Source organism: Microtus ochrogaster, chromosome X, assembly GCF_000317375.1.
Source record: "Microtus ochrogaster isolate Prairie Vole_2 chromosome X, MicOch1.0, whole genome shotgun sequence".
Lineage (NCBI taxonomy): Eukaryota > Metazoa > Chordata > Mammalia > Rodentia > Cricetidae > Microtus > Microtus ochrogaster.
Window position 1 is genome coordinate 15,081,159 of NC_022026.1, and position 23,030 is coordinate 15,104,188.

The 23,030-nt window shown below is 39.7% G+C and overlaps 1 protein-coding gene and 1 pseudogene across 2 annotated transcripts in view; one reads left to right on the forward strand and one right to left on the reverse strand.

Moving 5' to 3' along the window:
- Positions 1-23,030, reverse strand: part of Fgf13 (fibroblast growth factor 13) — a 515,462-nt gene that overhangs the window by 143,785 nt on the left and 348,647 nt on the right. The gene's annotated exons all lie outside the window — the stretch shown is intronic.
- On the forward strand, positions 12,414-12,507 carry LOC113457470 (annotated as a pseudogene).

Below are 23,030 nucleotides of genomic sequence, written 5' to 3' on the forward strand. Positions count from 1 at the left end.
TCTCTCTCTCTCTCTCTCTCTCTCTCTCTCTCTCTCTCTCTCTCTCTCCCCTTCCTCCTTCCTTTTTTCTACTTCCCTCCTCCATTTTTTAATGGTTTATTTATGTTATGTATGAATGCTTTATCTGTATTTGCACCTTTACGCCAGAAGAGGGCATCAGATCCCACTGTAGATGATTGTGAACCACCATGTGGTTGCTGGGAATTGAGCTCGGGATCTCAGGAAGAGCAGCCAGCATTCTTAACTGCTGAGCCATCTCTCCACCCCTGTCCTTCTCCATTTTTTAAAGGCAAGTTATTACTCTGTAGTCCAGGTTGACCTGTAATTCACTTTGTACTCCAGGCTAACTCAAATTCACAGCAATACTCCTACCTACTGAGTGCTGAATTACAATATAAACCACCATACCTGGTTTACCTTAGTACATTTCTGAGAAAACCTATAAATCAGTATTTTCTCATTTTCAATTATTAGCAAAATGTCATTTGGAGGCTTAAAAGAAAGGCTAGAAATTTTCTGGGAGTTGTACTCACTGTGCTTAGAAATAGGTATAAGGTAGAAGAGTTGGCAATGAGTATACCAGACTTTGCTCAAGTGCAGGAAGAAGTACAGCAAAATAAAAATGTCTCCCACAGGACTTTCGGCATGGAAGCATTTAGATTAATAAGGGGCACGGCATACTGAGGATTACAGTGAGAAGTGGACAAGGACATGGGCAGTAGAATGAAAACACCAAGTGAGTGGGGCAGGGGAGGATCATTTGCTGAGTTTCTACCATATATACCATGTGACAAGGGGGACATCATGGAGTGCCCAATTCAGTTCCTTTCGCAACGTCGAGACAGAAGGACTGTTGCTACACTCATTTCTAAAGGGACTGAAGCAAAGATACTTGACTTGCTCCACTACAAAGAAAACAGAGATCTGAGAAACCCAGGTCAGTTGTTCTGCAGAGATCCGACTGCTGTTAGCAGCTCTGCTAAACTGGCAGGGTCTCATGTGCCCGATCAGTTAGGATCTCATGGTGACTAGATTTTTCCTTAGTAGGAACTAAGTAACAGAGTCAGTGAGCAATTCATAAACCCCATAGACGTCACCTAGTACCCTTCTCCCGTCACACCTCCAGGGCTTAGTATCCCTCCCTCCATATACCCCACAGAAGAGAAAGGAGCCTGGCATGTATTGCCGTGTTACAAGTCACATCCACTGACTCAAGATACTTCCCCTGTATGTGGAAGTTATACTTTCTCCTAGTGATCATCAACCTTTGTACACAGTCTTTCCAGGCACGGTCTAAATAGGGGAGGAAGTAAACACTGAAAACTCACCAGTTCGGCCGGACTTGACACGTGATACAAAAACTCTTAGTGACCAGCATTTATTCACTCACATTTTCTCTTCTCCTGGCCTTGACTGTCTGGCCCCGCCCTGTCCCGCCCCTCCCCCCTCCTTTTCAGTCTACACTCCTCTTTCCTCTTCTCTTTTCCTTTCTCTGCCCCCTCTCAGCCGCCTCAACAGTCTGTTCTCCTAGAACAAGCAATGACAGAAAAGAATCTTAAATTCCTCCTCTCATCCCGAAGGTACCAGCCAGGTCACTTGTCTCTTCTTGATGTTCTATTCCTGATACTCTTCCGGAAACATCTTAGTCCCACAGCCCTCTGTTCTTTTTGCTTCTGTCCCCTTCTCTTTTGTTTCTTTATTTTCATTTCTTTTCATTCACTGTTATATTTTTGAAATAGAGGACTATACTCTAGCCTAGACTGGCCTGGAATTCAATGTGTACCCCAGGCTGGTCTTGACCTTAGACCAAGTTTTCCTGCTTCAGGCATCTTAGTGTGAGAGACAGCACAACAGACCCTTAATTCTTGGTTGCTTTTCAGCATAAAATAATCATTTTTATTATAAAGCTCTCATAAATAAAAACATTCATCTTTGTAAAGAGAATACAGCCAGAATCAGTATATGTGTTCTATCTCATATAATGGTCATTTCACTTATGCTAATGAAATGATAGATCCACAATCAATGTTTTGTCTATTTGCTAATGGAAAATACGGAAATGGGGTTGTGTGAATGAATTCATGCCCATCCATTTCCTTTATTAGTCACTTCAGGAAAGTATGCATATACTTTAATGTAAATGCATCTGACTAGCAGGCAGGCCCAAAGAGCAGGCAGGTTCCTTCATTACACATGTACTCTTCAGGACTGACATGGAAGTAACAGGCAGGCTACAGTGCTTTTGGAATCAGTGCAAGCTGGAAGGGTTAACATTTTATTTGCATACAGCCTGCGCTCAGTTTCAATACAAGTTGGTCTGAGTCACTGGCTCCTTTGTTCATAAATAAAGCAGCAACTTTCTGATTAATTGTACATCCTCTGGTCATGGGCTATAGATGACATCATGAAACCAATAATAAACCCACTTCTGTTTCACGATATCCGCATCCCTAACCTTCTACAGTAGGAGCACTGTGTTCACCAAGAAGCTATTGTATCCTAACATCTCCTTAGGCATCATTTCCAACTGGTTACCTTCCCTATAAAATGCCATTTATGGCAACTGCCTGAGAGAGGGAGATATTTATAGCAAGCAAAGCAGGGCACTGCTCCGGCAGACACCTCCTGTGTGCTTTTCTCATCACCTGTTTCCTTGGACAAGCAAACAAGAGAAAAATGGCGTGTGAATATAGGCCGAGAAGAAAGAAAATATGGAGAATCAGCTCCAAGGGTCTAGCTCACTGTTAAGAGACATGGGGACAGAAAAGAGGGATATCTTTAGCCCTGTCTGGCAGTGCTGCTGCTTGTCTCTCTCCAAGGTCAACTTCTGGAGACTGTATTATTACTATTGCCCCCCTTCTTTTTAAAAATACATATGCTTCGGGGGCCTGGTGAGATGGATCAGTGGGTAAAGGAACTTACTACCAAGCCTGAGGACCTGAGTTAGATCCCTAAGACCCCCACAGTTGAAAGAGGAAACCAGCTTCTGCAAGTTGTCCTCTGACGTCCACATGTGATCCAGGCCCCACAAAACAAATAAATAAGTACAATGCAAGTATGTGTAATTTTACTTTATTCTTTGATAATCTAATGTGCAGAATATGTTTTGATCATATTTACCACCATTACCCTTTCTTGTTTCCTGTTGATCCTCTGGAGCGCTTCTTCCCCAAACACCTTATCCTCCTTTCATATTTCCTCTCTCTCTCTCTCTCTCTCTCAATCTCTCTCTCTCTCTCTCTCCCTCTCTCTCTCTCTCTCTCTTTGTGTGTCTCTCTCTCTCTCTCAACAAGTTGCTTGCTTGCATGTGCATAGATACAGGGTTATTTTCTGGATCATGGGCAACTTTCTAATGACTACACCACTGGGGAAAATTTCCTCCCTCTCACAACAACTGTTGATTGCTTATAGCTACTGGCCTAGGGGTCAGACATCCTGCTATTTTACTTCCCAATCCCAGTATGAATAAATAGAAAGTACGCAAACTTATAAGTCAGTCTCACGTTAACTCTGCTACTTAGAAGCCTGGTGAATTTGAGGAATTATGTCACTGCTTAGAGTATTAATTCCTCACCTATAATTTAGGGCTGTGTGGCAGGTCTAAGAGTGAAAAAGATCTGAGACATTCAATAATTTTCAATTTTCTTGCTACTTCTGAAGACCAAAATCTTATCATCCCTTCTGTTCTGAATAATGTCTAACCAGGTGACTGTATAAATGAAAAGTTTTGACAGACTCTTGCTATGTACTGAAAACTCTACACAGTGTCATGCATGTCAGTGGGTTGTGTGAGGGTGCAGTCAGGGTATATGGACAGATAACTGCTAAAGCTAAATAAGTTTTCTGGCTCTTGAACTTGTTGCTCTTAGCAACTATTATTAATTTTAGAGATGTTCATATGAGAGTCTCTGAATTAGGCACAGTCAATGCATCCAGATACAAAGTCATTTCACTGAAGATTACTAAGCACATTTATCCTGTCTTCCATCAATCCATTGCATTCCCTATAAATGGAATAAGCAAACGTGTGACACCAGGCACTTTGAATGTCTTTGTGTGCCTACGTACTCATATGTACACTACTTCTAAAGGGAAAGATGGGAAATCAAAGCTCTTTGCAAGTGTGTGAAAAGCTGTTTCTCTACATCAAGCCCTTCCTTCCAGTGTTGATCCATGGACAAAGCAGCAGGCAGCTAAGGCAAATCCCTAGTTCTGAAACTCAGTGTGGTGGCACATGCTTGGAATCTTGGAACTTGGAAGACTGAGACAGAAGAATCTCAGATCTCATGGAAGTCTGGACTACATATTAAGTCTCTCTCTCAAAATCAACCAAAAGGAAAACCAAGCTTCAGGAGCTTTCCCATCTGGATGGAGCAGAGTGATAGAGATTAAAGAAAACTCCCGGCATTCTCCGGAGGCTAGAAGACAGAGAGGGCTAGCGGGTTTGCCCTCACAGCACCTTGAGGCTGAGAGTGCTCAGCTACCTTGTCCAAGACCATAGAGCTAGTAGGATGTCTCAGTGCGGGCTGCCAAGTATCCTTCTAGATCACAGTGCTCCATAGGGACTTTATCCACAAGTTACTGAGTCAATGGCAGAGCTGAACTAGGATGCATGTTTAAATTTACACAGACTTTCTAACACTCTACTATAAGAGAAGTACTTAGGAACGAAAGAAAGAAAGAAAGAAAGAAAGAAAGAAAGAAAGAAAGAAAGAAAGAAAGGAAGAAAGAGGGAGGGAGGGAGGGCAGAAGAAGCCCCAGAACAATCAAGTGAGGGCCAATCTAAACAAAAATGAAAGCTTCTCCCAACTTCTAAAAACATCTGTCAGTCAGGACTCTCACATTCCTGTCAACTGCCTGTATTCAGAAACATTCTCCACCTGGAAGGCCAGTGGCCACACCATTCTGAGCATCAAGTAAGTGATCTTCACTCTCCTTCCTGTCCTCTCTCACAGTTTCTCCAATCTCATGCCCAGCCCTGTAGCTGATCACTTGCAGTGGCTGGCTTCTCAGCCTACCTCCATTCCCTGGGGATTTTACCAAACACTTCAGGAACCTCCGTTTTCCTCTCTTCACTAACCCCTGACTCCTGAATATACAGATTTAAATTTCTTTCTGGCCTGATCTAGCAGAAGCAGCAGGTTAAGTGTGCCTAGGAGGAACCCAGGGAGGAAATTTCAGTCAATTAAAAAGGCGTGCGCCAATACTGCTGACAGCGCTTGAGATTTAAAAGTCTCCACAGTACTGTCTGGTCTCTCACATGTGCGACTCAAAACTTAATGGTTACTCATCAAGGATTTTGACAAAGGTCACAATTTTTAATTTTATGAGACTAGATTTTTCTGTGTAGACTAAGCCAATCTCTTAAACACACAGTTATCTTCTTGCCTTGGCTTGCTACCACACCAAGCTGGGGAATTTTTAAAAGGTCTCATTACCAAACTCAATCACCATCATTCCATCATTGAATAGGTTAGTACTTCCCTTCTAGGGCTCTGAGCACTTTCCCACTTACGAATTGTTCTGGAAATGGCTAAGACCAAAAGCCTTAAGCAGGACACAGAGTTGCAGGCAAATTAGGAGGCGTGCTCTACATGGCCATCCACAGTATTACAACTATTGGCACAATCAAATTCTCCAAGACCAAATTGAAAGATGTGTCTATGTACCACATCGGCACACAGGCTTTGAGAACACTGGCTGAGCCTTGGGATTAGCCCTATTTAGTGCTGAACCAGGGAGAAATTAGCTCCATCAACAGTGCCCTCCAAGGTGGCACCAAATGACCACTTAATTACCAAAATCCAGAATGCATTTTTCAATCCTGAACTTCAGGTCTTCTTGGTGGCACTTGACATTGAGATCCACACTTCATTCTTTATCTTTGTCACAGTTCTGTCATTGACTTTCCCAACTATACATTCTCTTAGCAATCTTGCTAGGTATCATCATTATCATCTCTGTTATCCCAACATTTTCCATTCTCTCACTTCTTTTGGTAAATGGTATCCAAGGTCTGTCAGTATCTCTCTTTTTGTCCTCTCCCTTCTTTTTTCTCCAGGTCAGTGATCAGTGCTGTCCAGTAGAGCTATCTGGGATTCCAGGAATGTTCTACTTTTGCTATATAATATGCTAACTACTTGTTCTACGTGGCAATCGAGTAATTAAGCATGGGTAGTGCGGCTGAAGAACTGCATTTTCAAATTGATTTAATTATACTTAATTTAAATTTCATTAGCCGTATTGAGCAGGTTCCTATCATTTTGGATAGTACAGCCTTTGGATAGATATCTGTAGCATGATTAATAAAGACCCAGAGACATATATTGGGGTTAGTCTTGAAGGTCAGAAAAGCCAAACAACCAGCCACAGGTTCTTAACTCTACCTCAGTCTGAAATGACAATCCTGCCCCCTCCAGGAATCTCAGAATGAGACTGTGACTGGGACCTATCACCTCTTGTTTTATATTCTTCTCCAGGGTTGGGATTAAAGGCTTGCACCACTACTGCTTGGTTTCTATGGCTACTGGGATTAAAGTTGTGTGTCATTGTTGTCTGCTCTGTAAGGCTGACCAGTGGGACTGTTTTACTCTCTGAACTTCAGGTAAGCTTTATTCATTAAAATAAAAATGAAATATCACTACAGATATCTGCATGTGGCAGTCTTACCTCACCCTAGAGATTTGAGCATCTCCTCCATCAATATGACTCCTCAGTATCTTTGGTTTGGTACTAAATCCCCAAGGGTTTTTTTTTTTCTTATTAACTGATATTATTAACATGTGGAAAGGATTGTATAATTCCATACTTTATAATATCTCTATTTAGAATCCTAATCTACAGAAGAAAAAGTTGTTAAAATAAATACTTATCAAAAGACAGATGAGTTTTAATTTCATTATTTTTGTGTGTGTGTGAGAGAGAATTTGTTGGAAAGGAAAAAAATGTCTAAGCAATTGACTAGCAGTTGAGAGTAAAATCTATGCTTTTCTCAACACTGATTCTATCCCATTACTAAACTTAGGATGTAGAGAGATTGGATTCTGGCCTTTGGAAAGGCTACAGAGGGTTTGGGCTTAGATATTCGTATCAGTGGTCAAACACCTTAGATCTCAATCTTAGCTCTACCATTGATAGGCTATTCAACATGGGCATGTGCAGACTCCCCTCATGTCTTGGTTTCCCCCACTATAAAATGAGGATGATGGTACTATTTACCTGCCAGGCTTTTGTGCAGATGAAATGAAAGCATGCCTTAAAATGTTCAACACCTGCCATATGATAATAGCTACAGCTAAGTTGATCCAAGTTTGATAAATCTGGTTTGGACATGTCACCTGATGTAAAGTCTAGGGACTTTGGGGGTTGAGATTTCAAATGAGGAATTCTTAAAGAAGTCCTCAGCCCCAGAGCCATTAGGTAGCAGAACTCGAGAACGGACTAGTCCTGAAGCCATGCTTCCAGCATAGGGAGTGGCGGTGAGCAGCGATATGACACCGAGAAGCAAAGGGGAAAGACTGTTAGTGCTACAGCTGGGTTGTTCCAAATGACCTTCTCTTCTCTCTGTATAAAGACCCCTTGTTGACTCTGTGTCTGGTTTTTGCTGAGCACTTAAGAAACTCTTTCTATCAGTGGAGAGCCCTGGATCAGGGCCCAGGATAACAGAGTAGCAGCCTAGACAACATGCTAGCTCTAAGACAGGGTCAATGAACTCTTTGCAGTTCTTCCTGATCTTCCTGATGAAAACATGTGTAATTAACCCTCAGAAACACTGGCTGAATAAAATCAAGTTCAATTATTCCACTTGAAAGTAAAGTTGATGATGAGCAAATTTCTAATTACACATGAAACTTTTATAAACAACAGGGCAGTTAACAGGAACGAATCTGCTTCTGGCAGGAGCTGTTAAATTCCAGGGGTTGTACTCTTCAAACCTGGTCCACTGACTTCTGCTGTACAACAGCCGCACGAATTACTTTCATTTATTTATCCATCTGTATGTGTGTGGTATACGCACGTTGTTGTTGTTGCATGTATGGTGTATGTGTGTGGTCTCCGTGTGTGTGGTGGTGGTGTATGTGGTGTGTGTGTGTGTGTGTGTGTGTGTGTGTGAGATGTATGTGGTATGTATGTGTGGTGTGTGTATATTTGTGTGAAGTGGTGTGATGTGTATGTGTAGTCTCTCTCTATTTCTCTCTCTCTCTCTGTGTGCACGCGCACACACACACGTTTCAGTGTGCTTGATCATGTGTACATGTGGAGAATAGAAGTTAACATCAAAATAATCTTCCTCAATAACTTTTCCATCCTATATTTTTGCCATAGAAACTTGCTGAGCTTGGAGCTTGCCATTGCAGCTACATGAGCTGTCCAGTGAGGCCTTGGCATTCATCTGCCCCTACATCCAAACACAGGAGTGAAAAGACATGCGCCGCTGCAATTGGCTTTTGGGTAGGTGCTGACATATTGAACTTAGGTCTTCATGTTCGCACAAGAAGCACTTCATGTACCAAGCCAACTCTTACATTTTTAAATGGCCGAAAACAGCTCAAAGATACCTATTTCATGGCGTATGGAAATCAGATGAACTTCAAATGTCAGAGTACCTAACTACAGTTTTATGATAACACAGACTTATCTTTTTGTTTTTGGATGACTGTTTTCTAAGTACAGTAGTAAACTTGGCAGCTAGAACTAAAATGCAGAGCCAAAAAATGTATTATCTAGATGTTCACTGAAATGATGTATGAATCTCTTTCAGTGTTCTTTTATGAAATACAGTTATTAACCAAATCAGTGTGCTTAGAGTTCTATAGAAATTTGAATTAGAATATCTATCTATCTATCTATCTATCTATCTATCTATCTATCATTTATCTCACCTGTACTTGGGGTACTTGAAAGGCAACAAAGATGCACATTTTAGAGCACCCAAGGTCCATTTGAAGAGAAGAAGGAGGGAGAATATGAGCAAGCAAGTCAGGACCGCGAGGGGTTGGTCAACCCACTGAGACAGTGTGCCTGACCTAAGGGGAGCTCACCAAAGCCAGCTGGCCTGGGACTGAGTGAGCATGGGATCAAACTGGAACCTCTGAATGTGGCTGACAATTAGGGCAGACTGAGGGGTCAATGATAATGGCACTGAGATTTGTCTCTACTGCATGTACCGGCTTTTTGGGATCCTAGTCTATTTTGGATGCACACCTTCCTAAGCCTGAATGGAGGGGGGAGGGCCTTGGACTTCCCACAGGGCAGGGTACCCTGTCCTCTCTTCGGACTGGAGAGGAAGTGGGGAGGGTGAGTGGGGGAGTGGAAGGGAAATGGGAGGAGGGGAGAAGGTGGAAATTTTGAATGGTATTATTTATAAAGCAATTAAAAAAACCTCCCTTTCCATAATTATTGTAACATGTTGATTGCTTATAAATTAATGTGATCAAAAAATATGCGCATTTTACATTTAGCTGAGAGTCCCAGCTACACAGCTTTGCCATCGTGTAATAGCTTTACCTACCATGATGAACTGTATCAATTCAAACTGAAAACCAAGATAAACTCTTCCTTGAGCTTCATCCTGTCACTTCTTTGGACACAGCAACATGAAAAGTAACTACCACACTATCACAGAGAGCCCAGAGGCTGAGAATTTCAGCGCTGTCACTTCGCTGTTGACAAAATACCTTGGAGAGCAAGAGGGAACCTTCTGAGGAGCAGTTGCCATTTCCCTGATAACACAGTTCCAAAGCGGTTTCCCGTTGCTGTTGCTAATCACTCTGCTATTACAAGCCAGATAATGCAGCACATATTTAGGGTGTTTAAATATCTTTTTGAAATTGCACATAATTTGTAATGTCTACAAAGGCATAGCTGAAATGGCTGATGTTTCCTTACACTGGAGCAAATTAAGGTGTCTATTTTCTTCAGCAGGTGTGTGCATACTGTAAATCCAGTTCATGCTAATGACGCCAAGTGTGTACAAAAAGAGCAAAGTGAATGAGGGAGGTTGTTTCTATTATCATCTCCTCACAGGTTCTCATTGCCTCAGTAAGCCTGCAGCAGTGGCTTCTTTTCCTTCTTAAAATGAGCAAAACAATAATTTCACTATTCCTATCTTCCAATATATAAGTACTATATAACCCTATGTCAGCATTCAATCTTTTTTTTTTAAGTTTAATGTGAACACAAACCCCAACGGCTACTTGTTAAAATTCAGATTTTCTCTCAGGAATTCTGCGTTAAGGCCTGAGATAGTTCATTTAGGGCTATTGGTCCATGGACCATACTTTGAGAAGCAAGGTCCTACGCAATATGTCAGTCTTTCACTAACACGATCAGTAATAATTGATGTGATAATGATCATTTGGGGACCTGAAAATTTCTTCTCAAAAATCTGCAAGGAGCAGAAATCCAAGCCATCACAATAAATTTCTGGAAGTCACAGCTTAGGTTTCTTTAAAGAAATAACTCCTGGGGAAGCTTTGGGATATTTCAGGCTTAACTTACAATGATGACAACGGGAGCTGTGGTCAACCAGATGTGGTTTTAGGTTCTGACACAACAATTCACTAACCATAGGAGCTATAATGTGGAATTCACCCATTCTGAAATACCAGCTTTCACTTCTGTAAAAATGAAGTGACTTTAGTTGATTGAGGTCTGTGGCCCAGCACTTTAGAGGCAAAAGAATAAGGAGCAGGAGTTTAAGGGCAGCCTCAACTATATAACAAGTTTAAGTCCAGCCTGGTCCACACGAGGCCATGTTTTAACCCAAAAGCAACAACAGCAACAACAAATCCTAAAAAGTCATTAATGATTCCAGTACTCATTCGGTCCTTTGCAAGATACCTTGTCATGACACAACTATTAAGGATTCTTGTCTATCCCTCATCACATTGTGTAGAAGCAAGGGGCTTATCCATTCTTCATTCTCAGAAAAAACGACAGTAGTGTCTTTGTTAATGTGTGCTAATGTTTGTGTGTGTCTAAGCAAATAGCTTAGTGCCTTTATGGAAATTCTAAGAGACTGTCTGCTATAAGCAGGCACACTGTTGGAGAGAACGAATTGACACGAATAAGGCACATGCATGAAAAGTGTAGACACTGGGAAGTTGGGGTTCCCTTTCCTCAAATGTGAGACTGCAAAACATAAAACCAACTGACCTTGCTGCCTGGCAGTTAACTCTGTGTCTGCAGTTCTGGAAGGAAGCAGGTCCTGAACTGGAGTAAGATATTTTAAGATACAAATTGATCTCAGTTGCTCCTTTTGTCTGAACTAAGTAAGTATAAAATAAGTAAACACAAGCATATTTTATGCAAATCAACAAAGTTAGCTAGTTTCCTTTCTCTTAGTGAAATTGTTCTATACGTTGGTTACACTCAGCTGATAGCCATTCACCAAATCCCACATCTGCTGCTCCTTTGTCTCAAAGAAAGCAGCGATCAGTAGGCAGGATTCCCATCCTACAGTTAAAAATTGGTCTTATTGCTGTCTCTTGTTTATGTAATCTGGATATTATTTATAAATCACATTAAGGGTTGCCAGATAAAATAGAAGATGCCCAGTTAAATTTGAATTTTAAATGAACTATGGATCTTAATACTTGTCTGTCCTATTCAATGGTTAGAACAAATCATGCTAATTATTATTTCATGGTGGTTTTTCTGAAATTCAAATTTACGTGAGAAGCCTTGATTTTTGTTTGCTAAATCTGGAAATCTTACATGCGATGCTTTTGCATATGACCAGTTAAATTAGCATAGATATTGCTGCTACCCTTCCAGATAAAAGGCGCGTTTGGGTCAGGAATTAGGGAGTCAATTGAGAATAATCTGTTTCACCTTTGATTGCCAGATGATATAAACAAAAAGGCACATGGTGATGATTCTGGAAGAAAAAGCAGATTTTCTTTCTCTTATTTTTAGTTTGTATGTATGAGTGTTTGTCTGTGTAAATGAGTGTGTATCACCAGTGAAGCATGGGTGGAAGTCAAAAGAGGGTGTCAGAGTCCCTGGACCTGGAGTTACAGATGGTTACGAACCACTACTTGGGTACTGGGAACAAAGGCTGGGTTCAGTGCATGAGTAGTGAGGACTTTAAACTGCTTAACCTTCCCTCCAGTCTCCACAAAGCAGTCTTTTTGTCCCCAAAGGAGGGGATGAAAATAACTCCGGAAAGGTTTATAATAGAACATCAAGGTTGTGTTGCCTCTGCGGAGGCTGTTGTAACACATGCATTTCATTGTTAATGTGAGAAGTAGACAATGCTTTTGTGTTTGCTGCTGACTGGTTAGGTTTCTCTGTGCATGCGTCCATATAGCAAAGGCATTTTATGCATCCTTTAAAATGAAGGGTTTAAAATACTACCCTGAGGAACATATAACTATCCGTGCATGAGGGTTTTATCAAAGCAAGAATTGGTGCTTGTTTTGGCAGCATGTATACTAAAACTGGAATGATACAGGAAAGATTAGCATGGCCCCTGTGTAAATTCTTTATGCATTCCATATTTTTATGACAGCAAGAATTGATGTAATACCATCAAAAGAATAAATACTGTAGACATGAATATTGATTATATGATCTTGTCTATTGTTATTTTTACATCTGGAGCAATTTACCTAGCACAAGTTTCTTTATGTCATGCACAAAAAAAGAGAAAACATCTGCTGTAAAAGAAAATTCAGACATTGAACTTCACCTTCAAGACTGGATTTGTGCTCTCTTCTTTAGACACCCTCAACTCCAGCTAGTCTTTTAGGCAAACAGACTTTTTCTGCTGTTTCCCTTCCTTCCTTATATTGTATATCAGCCTCCTAACATTAGGCTCACCCTCATTTTTCTTCTTCAATTTTCTATTTCCTCTCTTTCCCCTTTTATACTCTTCTTCCCCCCTTGTCATACTTGTTCCTTTTTCTCGTTTTCCTTTACCTTCATTTCCTTTCTTTCTGTTTTCTTTTTTCTCCCTCTATCTTATGTCTTACCCTGATGTCAAGCTTGGAATCCTCCTGAATCAGCTTCCCTAATAAGTATTTTACCAGTTATGTCACCATTAACTATTCTTTAAAAATTAACATTCGGGGCCAGAAGATAATGCAGAGACTCAAATCTAACATCCTGGGCTAAACCCCAAGATTCCAGGTAACTTTAAAGAAAAGAAGTCACTCTATAACTGTCTTTTGGCCTCCCCGTGTCTGCCCTGACACATGTGAGTGCTGATGCCTAGATATTATGCACACACACACACACACACACACACACACACACACACACACAATAACTGTCCAATAGACTAGAAAGAATTCTTTAAAATGACATTGGACAGACTTGGCCAAGTTCAGTTATAAATAAGCTGAGTTATAAATGAGAGCAGAAATTTTCTTTTACTTGCTGTTTAAAAGCAGATCCCAATTACTACACTGTGAGTCAGAAACTTGATGCCTCACACCAATTGACTAACTACAATTTTAGCCAAGCCACGTGTAGTCTCTGTGACCTATTTAATGGATCATTACTTTGAAATACTTCAGAATGCATAAACTACTCCAGCTTCACATATATCTTACGCTAAGCTGGTGTAACCACTCCAATTATTAGTTCCCAAGTGAATCTAGAAACACATTATTCTTTGAGGCTTTGTGGCAAAACTAAATGTAAAAGTATCTTTAGTGGGTCCCAGTCATAGCGGCAGAGAATATTTCCACATCACCACCTCAGATAACTGCTACGCTGTTTTAATTTCAAGCTGATGACTTGTCTATATTTTGGTAAAGAAAAAAAAACAAGTTTCTGAAAAATAGTGAAAGAAATCATTTGAGGCACAGGCACTGTGACACAGGTCATATAACACAGAGCCATGAAATCACTAAGGTCATCATACAGCCTGTTATCCAGTGTATAGTGGGCATAAAATCATCCTGATGTACAGTAGTGCTCTTCCCACTTGGCCACATGCAGGCCTTGCTGAGAAACCCGCTCTCACTTGATCCCTAAAAGCCAAGGAAGTAAGTGTGGTCTTGACCGTGCGTGAAATTGCTATGTTTCCTACAGTTCAATCAAGCACATATTCTAAAACATCACCCGCCAATAATAAGAGCCCTGTAGCCTCAAACCTCTGAAACACTGAAGTTGGATCTCAAGACTCAGATGGTGAATATTAACCACATTTCATGAAGCTTGGGTAGAGAAGATTGTTAGGAGAGTTGGGCATTGCAGCCAAAATGAATTTTATCTGCACTTCTTTGAGAGCAGTTAACTTTTATGGTCTCAGTTCTTTGCTCTAAACACATTGGAAATGGCAAAGCAATTAAATCTGATTAAGCAATTTATTGGAAAATATATGTCACAGAGGGGTGATATCACAGCTTGAACACACATAGCATTCAGTAATGACCAAATACTTAACCCAGCACGCTGAAAGTACTCCATGCCCGCAACTGCACGTTGGTGACCATACTTCTTTTGGCTTCTGCTTGGTTCCCTCAGCTTTACACAAGCATGCACACTAACAGATTGGGATTATCCAGGCTTTGCCTTACTCTTACACAGAGCTGGCATGCAAGCTCCTTATATCCCAGAGACATCAGTCTCCAGATCTTCTAGCGTTTCATTTCCCCATGCCTCTGGTCCTGACGTTCCAGAGGAGAGAATCTAGTGGAAAGAAGTAGATAAGGGTGGTCCTACACATACCACACAGTAACTGAGAAAAGCAGAAACTTAACTAAGTTGGTCAAAAGGTAGAAAAGACAGAATAGAGCTTGTGATTTAATTTACACTACAAAGCCAAGTCAAGTCCTTCCTTTGTAGTGGCAGAGATGATGATGATGGTAGGTGAGGATGGCCATGCTAATGAAGATGCAGAACTTGTACAGTATTGCTAATGGAGGAGGAGCGCTTCCGACTCTTCTGTACACACTACCTCATTTAATCTTCATGTGGCACCTGCAGGATATGATTCCCATGTACAGATGAGGGAAGTGGGGCACAGAATGTCAGAGCTCTTTGCCCAAAGCCATGCAGCTGGCAAGTGACAAAATTCACAGTCAGACAAAACAGTTTGGTGTCAGACTCCTTGCCGCTAGCCATCCAAACAAACTCTTCATGCCTTCCTAAAGCTCCCACAAGTACCTCCACAAAATGTGGCATACTGTAGAAACCCAACAGCATTGAGCAGAACAGAACACATGTTAAGTGTCCACATTTTAAGTTGAAAGGCAAGAAAATAAATACTGAAATCCTGGAAGTCAGGGACTTTCTTAATTGTCTCCTTGGCCACACAAGGAATGAGTAGAATTGGTCTTGGGTGCTGGGGATCAAACGTGGACTGTGGACTTGCTGGCCAAGCACTCTATGACTGAGCCACACTTCATCCCTTCACGTTTTGACACTGCGTCTCACTATGTAGCTCCACGTAGTCAGGAAGTTTCTGTGGAGTGCAGGTTCATTTGACCTCAAGGCCATTCCGCTTTTACTCCCTGAGTGCTAGGGCTAGAAAGCAGTTGTCGTATTTGGCTCTGGAGTCATAGTTTTAAGTTGAGTGAGATGAAACACACACACATTATTTTAATTTAAAATAAGAAATTTCATTTAATCTAATTTAATAGAAAATAGACAACTCCCACTAGCTCTGGAGCTGCCGATGTTCTTTATGATCTTTAAACTATTTATTAATTTTTAATAATTTAATAATTGGATAAACTAAAAAATTTCACCTGATATACTCATTACAGCTGACAAGACCCAAACAGGAAGGAACTAGGCAATCTTGAACATTTTCACTATTTTATTCTTTATTTTCCAATTAACAATGGGCAATGAATCAGATGTACTATGAAGGTGACATTTACCTTAACTAAATTTTCTTCTGAAGAGTATCCAACCTTTAATTCATTACTTCGACAGGTGACTATCAGGAATTCCTTTCAGATTGGGTCTTAATGCACAGAAAACATCCAGTTTCTACTAGTGTTTCATTTTGGTTTTGACTCCTGAGTGGCAATGACAGATCATTCCACAAGATGGCACTCCTAATTCTTTGCATTTGTTTCACCATCGTGATAAAAGAATCTATCTCTATTCTTTATAATAGCTGCCGAAAAACTAGAACCATAATTGCTACTCCTAAATTCACTTCGCTGAGTGATCATATTGACATGTATCAGCCACTTGAAAACATCTGGTTTTCTTTCAGGTTTCCAAGTGTTTTTTTAGATACAGGTATGTGTTTGAGCATGGATACATGCCGTGCTGTCAGTGAGTTGGACTATTTCTTTTCTACTGTGAGCCACTATACTAGAAAAACACTCAAGTTTTAAGTTGCAAAAAGTAAAAATCTGCCCGGAACACTACAGGCAAGCAGAGTTCCAGTAGCATGTATACTAGGTTGGTGCAGGGTAGGAGGTCTAGACATATCTATCACCTTATTCTTCCCAGGGATGTTTTAACTGCGTTTTGAGATCCTCATACCCATATAAGTTATACCCACCTTGCCTACCCACACTGGTTCTGTGTGCCTATATCAACTTTCACATTAAACCATGCATGTCAAACATAAAGGATCAAGCTGAATTTATCAAGCATCTTGAGGAAGAACAGAATAACCATGAAATTATAGTGACATTTACTGTATGCTATACACCGTGAAGATTGCTAAGCTGTTTGGAAAGTTTATTTTCATTTAACATTTTGAAAGCAGCTAGCCAATACAAGTGGACCCTGTTCTTTTTTGAGTTTTTGTTTTGTGATAGTATTTTTTGTCTTATTGTTTTCAGTTTAGATGTTTTCTGTTTGAGAAATAAAAAGACATTGGGAGGGGGTCAGGAGGTTGGAAGTGTCTGGGAGGAATTGGGAGAGGGAAAAGAATAAGATTAAAATATATTGCATAAAAACACTTTTAAATACAAAATAAATTATAAGAAGACTCTTATGAGATAGTCTATGTACATAACAGATACTTATTAATCATTAATCATCTTGGCAATTCTCAAATATTAAATAATTTCACTTAATCACCATGAAGCTATTTTGAAGCTATATGTACACAGAGAAGAGGATTTGTAAAAATTCTCCTTACTGGAAAATAATGCAAGTACGGTTCATCATACATATGGATATAGAACTCTAGGGTCTAAAATCCAATACTCCAACTCCATTTAATAAACGCAAAATAAATTAGGGACAGAAGACAAGAACGTTCCCTAAGTTTCTACTACTAAGCCTGGAAATGTTCCTGAGTTGACATCTTTTTTTCCTCCCTGGCTCATGCTTATATTCTCTGTTTTCATCTGTTTTCTTTCGGCCACATTTAAAACCTTACTCATCTGTCTTCCCACTTTCAGCTTTGTCCTTTGCATTTAAAACATAATTGAGATAGAGACAGGGGAATTTGGAGCTCGGAGACACTCAGCAATTGTACTTCCAACTAAGAATTTGAAATAAATCACCAAGCATGTGGCTGGAGAAAGGGATGAGTTTTTTTAAAAAGACAATAATCAATAACAATAAGCAGTGGGCAGAAACCACAAGAAATTCTGAAATAGTACATTTTATACTAAAAATTGTGCAAATAACAGAGAGCAAAATGATGGCAAAATGGGAGAAACCTCTGTCACAATGGAGCTGGAGTAAAAGAGAACAGGAAAGACATATTCTGGGGATAATGAGTAAAGAATGGTCAACCAATATTACTAAATAGAGAATTTATACTTTATAATTAATAGAAGAAAAAAGACCCTTCAAGATGAGCACTAACTACAGCATTGTAGAAGACACTAGAAGAAATCCTACACACATAAGGGAGAGTCACAAACATGAATAGTCAGGATAGAATATATGAAATAGATTACCAAATAAAATCCTGGAAAGAATCAAGGATGTTCAACTAATAAACTAGGAAGGTTAGAGATGAAAAAGGTGGAAGGAAGATAATGAACAATGCTTGAGACCGTCTGGCAAAAGCCGAAGATTCAGCAGCTTCTTCTTGTCAATAATCTGAAACGTAAACAGTCTCCAATGTCTAATTAAATGCTGCAGACTGGCAAGATGCGCTGAAAACAAGATCCAACCAGTTTTATTTTGTTGATGTTTGAAAGAAACAAGGGTCACAAAGGAATCCATCCCAAATGTAAAAGAATATACCAAGTGATGGAAACTCAAGGTAAGCAGGCATGGGAGCACTCGTCACTGATAAAGTAGACTCCCACACAAAATTAGTCAAGACAAAGTAGATCACCTGAGGGGCTGGAGAGACCACCCAGAGATTAAGAGCAGGTACTTCTCTTCCAGAGGACCTGCATTATTCGTTCAGTTCCCAGTACCTAAATCAGGAGGCTCACAATCACGTGTAATTTCAGAGGTATCCAATAACTGGCCTCCATGAGTCTCTGAACACACAATCACATATGCGCTCACAGGAACACAACTACATAGCCCAAAATAAAAGAAATCTTTTATTTCAAAAGGTCAGTATGTCTTAATAAAAGAAACCCATAATATTATATAAGGATTAAGGCTGGAAAGATGGCTCCATTGGAAAGTGCTTTTCTGGCAAACATGAGTACTTGGATTTACTCTCAGAACCCAAACATAAAGCTGGATGTGATGGCTGTGACCACCTGACCAACTAACCTAGTCTGCAATAATGAGTTCCAGCATAGTGACAGAAGCTGTCACACACACACACACACACACACACACACCAGACAGCACCTAAATAGACTAATATAGATGATTGCATCCAACCCCTGCAGAATGTGTCTTCTTCTTAGCAGCCAAAGCAAATGTAAGCTCTACAAAAATAGACCACATTTTAGGCCATAAATTAAGTGCTACTGACTAGAAAAAAAACAAATAACTTTTTGTGTATTATCAAATCATAATAGAATAAAGTTAAACATAAATAGCAAAAAAACCTACACAAACATATGGAGAATGGAAAATCTGCTTTTGAATGATCAGTACACCATTGAAGAAACCAGGAAGAAAATATAAACATCCCTAGGATAAAATGAAAACCAAAACACACCTTATTAGAAACATTGAGGTACAGCAATGACAATTGTAATATCATATTTCATAGCTGGGAGGATTTAGATTAAAAATATTTGACAGAATGCAAATAAATAACTCACAGAGGTATTTCAGTGTCATAAAAGCAAGAATAAGTCAAATCCTAAATCCACGGGAAAAAAGAAATATTCAGGCCAAAAACATTAAGAACCAATTAACAATAATCCTGGCTAGAATTAGGGGAAAAGGAATTCTCAAACTGTACCGGTGGGAATATAAATTATTATAGCTTCTATAAAATAGACTAAAACTAGAATCACCATTAAATCCAGTTATATCACTTTGGGGTATATCCAAATTTATCCATGTTAGTATACATTAATGATGCCCACATTCACTGATATAATGCAATAGCTAAGGCACAGAATCAACTTAGTTGTCCGTCAATATATGAAGTACAATTAAAATGAGGTACACCCAACAAATCATTCTGCCATAATAAAGACTGAAATTATATCATGTGCAGGAAAACAGGCAGAACTGGGAATCATCATGATAAACTAAATGAGCCAGACTTAGAAAGTCAAATGATGCATGTGTCCTCTCAAATACAGAATCAAGTTAAAATAAAAATGCATGGAAATACAAATGTGGCTATTTGGGGAGATAATAGGGACCAGAATCAGGAAGAAAGGGACAAGAAGGGGTAGGACAGTGAATAGAACTAATCCATATTGTGTAAATATATGAAAATGTCACAATGAAAACATTGTTTTTGTGCAATTAATATATGTCAGGCCTCCATTGCAGATAAGAAAGTACAGATGCATCTCTATTTGCTCCTTTGCACAAGATACCACCATATACCATGGGAATAAGTCAAGCAACAACCTAAAGAGCTGCTCACTGCTGTAGTTATAAAGGAGTCGAGAAGAGGCATGGTATCTTATGACCTCTTGTTACCAACAAATAAGGAATGTAGGCTCAACAGTTCCTGATCCCTTCCTGAACAACTGACAGGCTAATTTGTTGCAGAATATGATAAACCCCTTGAACAATATCAGGTGATCATGACACCAATAGCAAAGGAAGGGAGATTGGTTATGAGTCTTGGTCACAATAAGCAGTCTAATGATGCACTCTGTCTATCCTACCAGGACTCCGATCCCTTAGAAACTCCAAGTACTCTCATAGCACTGGCAAGGACCATCCACTCTAAAACGGAGATCTACAATGTTCATCTCCATAGTTCTCATATACTCCATATTTAAGAGACATCAGAAACCCAGGATAAACCAAACAAGAAGATCCTACCCTCTGCCTAATAAAGATTTGTTCCCACAAGGGGGACAAAGAGACCTGAGGTCGCATTCTTCTTGCCAGGTAATGATAGAGTAAGTGGGAAGAAATGACTAGAAGGACCTCCCCAAGAAGTTCTTGCTTCCTATTGTTTTCACAAGTTTCTCCTTCTCCCGCAAATACTACTAGGAGAGCCTGAAATCTCTCGTGTTCCAGGCTGATAAAAACAGCTCTAATCCAAAACTAAGTTTTGATTTTTCAGGTCTTATTTAGGCAGCCATGGGGAACGATTCATCGAGTCCCAGCCATAGACAAAGAACTAAAGGCAACTAATGAGTGAAGAGAAAGGGGTAATTAGCCTAGATTAGGGATAAGCCCCTGATTCGTTATTCAATACATTGTAATCAGCCCTAAAATCTTATATACACAAACAGCAAAAATGGACTCAGCAGACTGTTTGCATATATTTGTGCATCTCAATACAGATGTGTAACAAAAAGAATCAAATACAAGATGGTCATTCATTTGAGGAGATGGGAGAGCATGGGAGGGGATGGAGGGAGGAAAGAATGGGGGAAATGATATGGTTATGTTCAGTATATTTTAAAGATGGAAGCAAGGAAGGGCAAATAAGGTGTTATTAACATTGCAATCCATTAACTAGGGCATGGCCATCACACTAAATCTTTGTGTAGTAAATGCCTACTCAAGAAAGAGCATAATTAGAACCATACCCTCTGAACACGTTAACAAAAATATAAAGAGCATTTTTTTTCAAAAAGCTCAGGTTCATACAAAGAACTAGAAAATTTTTTAAGATGAGGTAATGGGTATTTAGGTCAAGTTGAAACTGAGTTAATTTAGCGTTATCTATAAGATTTTTAAAGCACCCATTATGAAAACAATTAGCAGCATTTATTTATCCTTTTGACACAATAAAAATACAGCAAATTTTCAGGGAAGAATTAGAAGCTAAAAGACAGAACCCAAAGGGAAATATAGAAATGCAAAATGCAATATTGTAAATAGAATTTTAATAGTACACAGGAGATTACGTTGGATAGCAGCAATAATCATGAGAAAAGATTAATAAAATGCAAGAACCTGAACAGAAACTAGGAAAATGAATAAGCAACAATGTAAGCCCCGACTTGCACATCATAAGAGTCCTAAGAAGATAAAGAAAACAGGGCCGAAAGAATGTGAATGGGAATAAGTGCACACTCTTCAAATTTGATTGAAATTATATACCTCTTCGGGGTTCTGGAAGCTAACTCTGAATGGGATAAGCCCAAAGAAATCACTGGTGACACATACAATAATTAAAATTCTGAAAAAAAAACCAAGTACTAAATTTTACAAGGAGCTAGAGAGATACCACACATTACTCATAAAGGAGCATCAATTTGAATGACAGTAGATTACTCATCTGAAACCATGGAGACGAGAAGGAAGCAAAAATATTTCCCAAATACAGAATTTTGAAAGGTGTTCTTTTGTTTGTTTCTTGTGAAAGGCCGTATGCAGAGAATGACTACAGACTTGAAAAAACTCCTGCAAACCAGGCATCTGTCATTTTTTCTCCAGGAATTTAAACCCTTTAGAGAAGTTGATTTAATAGTGGGTTTCCATATAAAATGGAAAGAGTTAGAACATTGCTCTTGGTTATACTAGAGAACCGGGCAGTTAGAACACTGCAGGTGATTGCCATTGCTCCTGGTTATACTACAGAACTGGGCAGTTAGAACACTGCAGGTGATTGCCATTGCTCCTGGTTATACTAGAAAACTGGGCAGTTAGGCCTGATTGCTGAGAACAACACATACTAGAGTCTAGAGCATGGAGAGATCAGGCTGGTGTTCAACTACACTTGACCCCTACTGGTTACCTTGCATAGTGCTGGCATGTGGTGCCTTGTGAGAGAAGTTTCTTCTTGCAGTTGACAGTAATTAACACAGCGAACTACAATGGACTACATTGCAAGCAGTAAGACACTGCAGAATATTCAGCCTTAAATCAGACATCTTTAGCAACCCCCTCAGTCCTTCTTAAGCTCGGGAATCTTTGTCAAAGAAGTGATGGAAAGATTGTAAGAGCCAGAAACTATAGGTAAATTCAAGGAAACAGTGTTTTCCAGATGCAATGGGGCTGCACACATGAGCTCACAGGGATTGTGATAACATGCAGAGGAAATGTACAGGCTCAAGCCGGACAAAATCTCAGCATGGGGAAGGGGGAGCTGGGCACATATTCACACCCATAGCTGAGGATCTAAGGCCATTAGCTGCTGGAAGGAGGGGAAGTTTTCTTCCCTGGTGTGACCCCTGGTGGGTTGACCACATTGCAGGGCAAGTTCTACAAACATGGGTATTTGATGAATTTAAACTGCACTGGGTGGATTTAAAAAACAGAAAAGGATGGCATGATTTTGGATGGGTATAGATGTGGGAGGGGTTCTGAGAGGAGTTGGGGAGGGTGGATATGACCAAAATACCTTGTACAGAAATTTCGAGGAATTGACAAAGAACATTTAAAAAGAGAACAAGAGCAAAAAACTGGTAGAGAATTGTTAAAGCTCAGATACAAAAAATCACATTGTCCAGCTCAAAAAATACACAAAAATATTATGTCTAAGAGGCTATATGGATGGCAAATAAAAGTTTGAAAAAAGTTACATTAGCTATCATGGGATGAATAATAATAATAAAAAAGAATCACAATAAGATAGCACT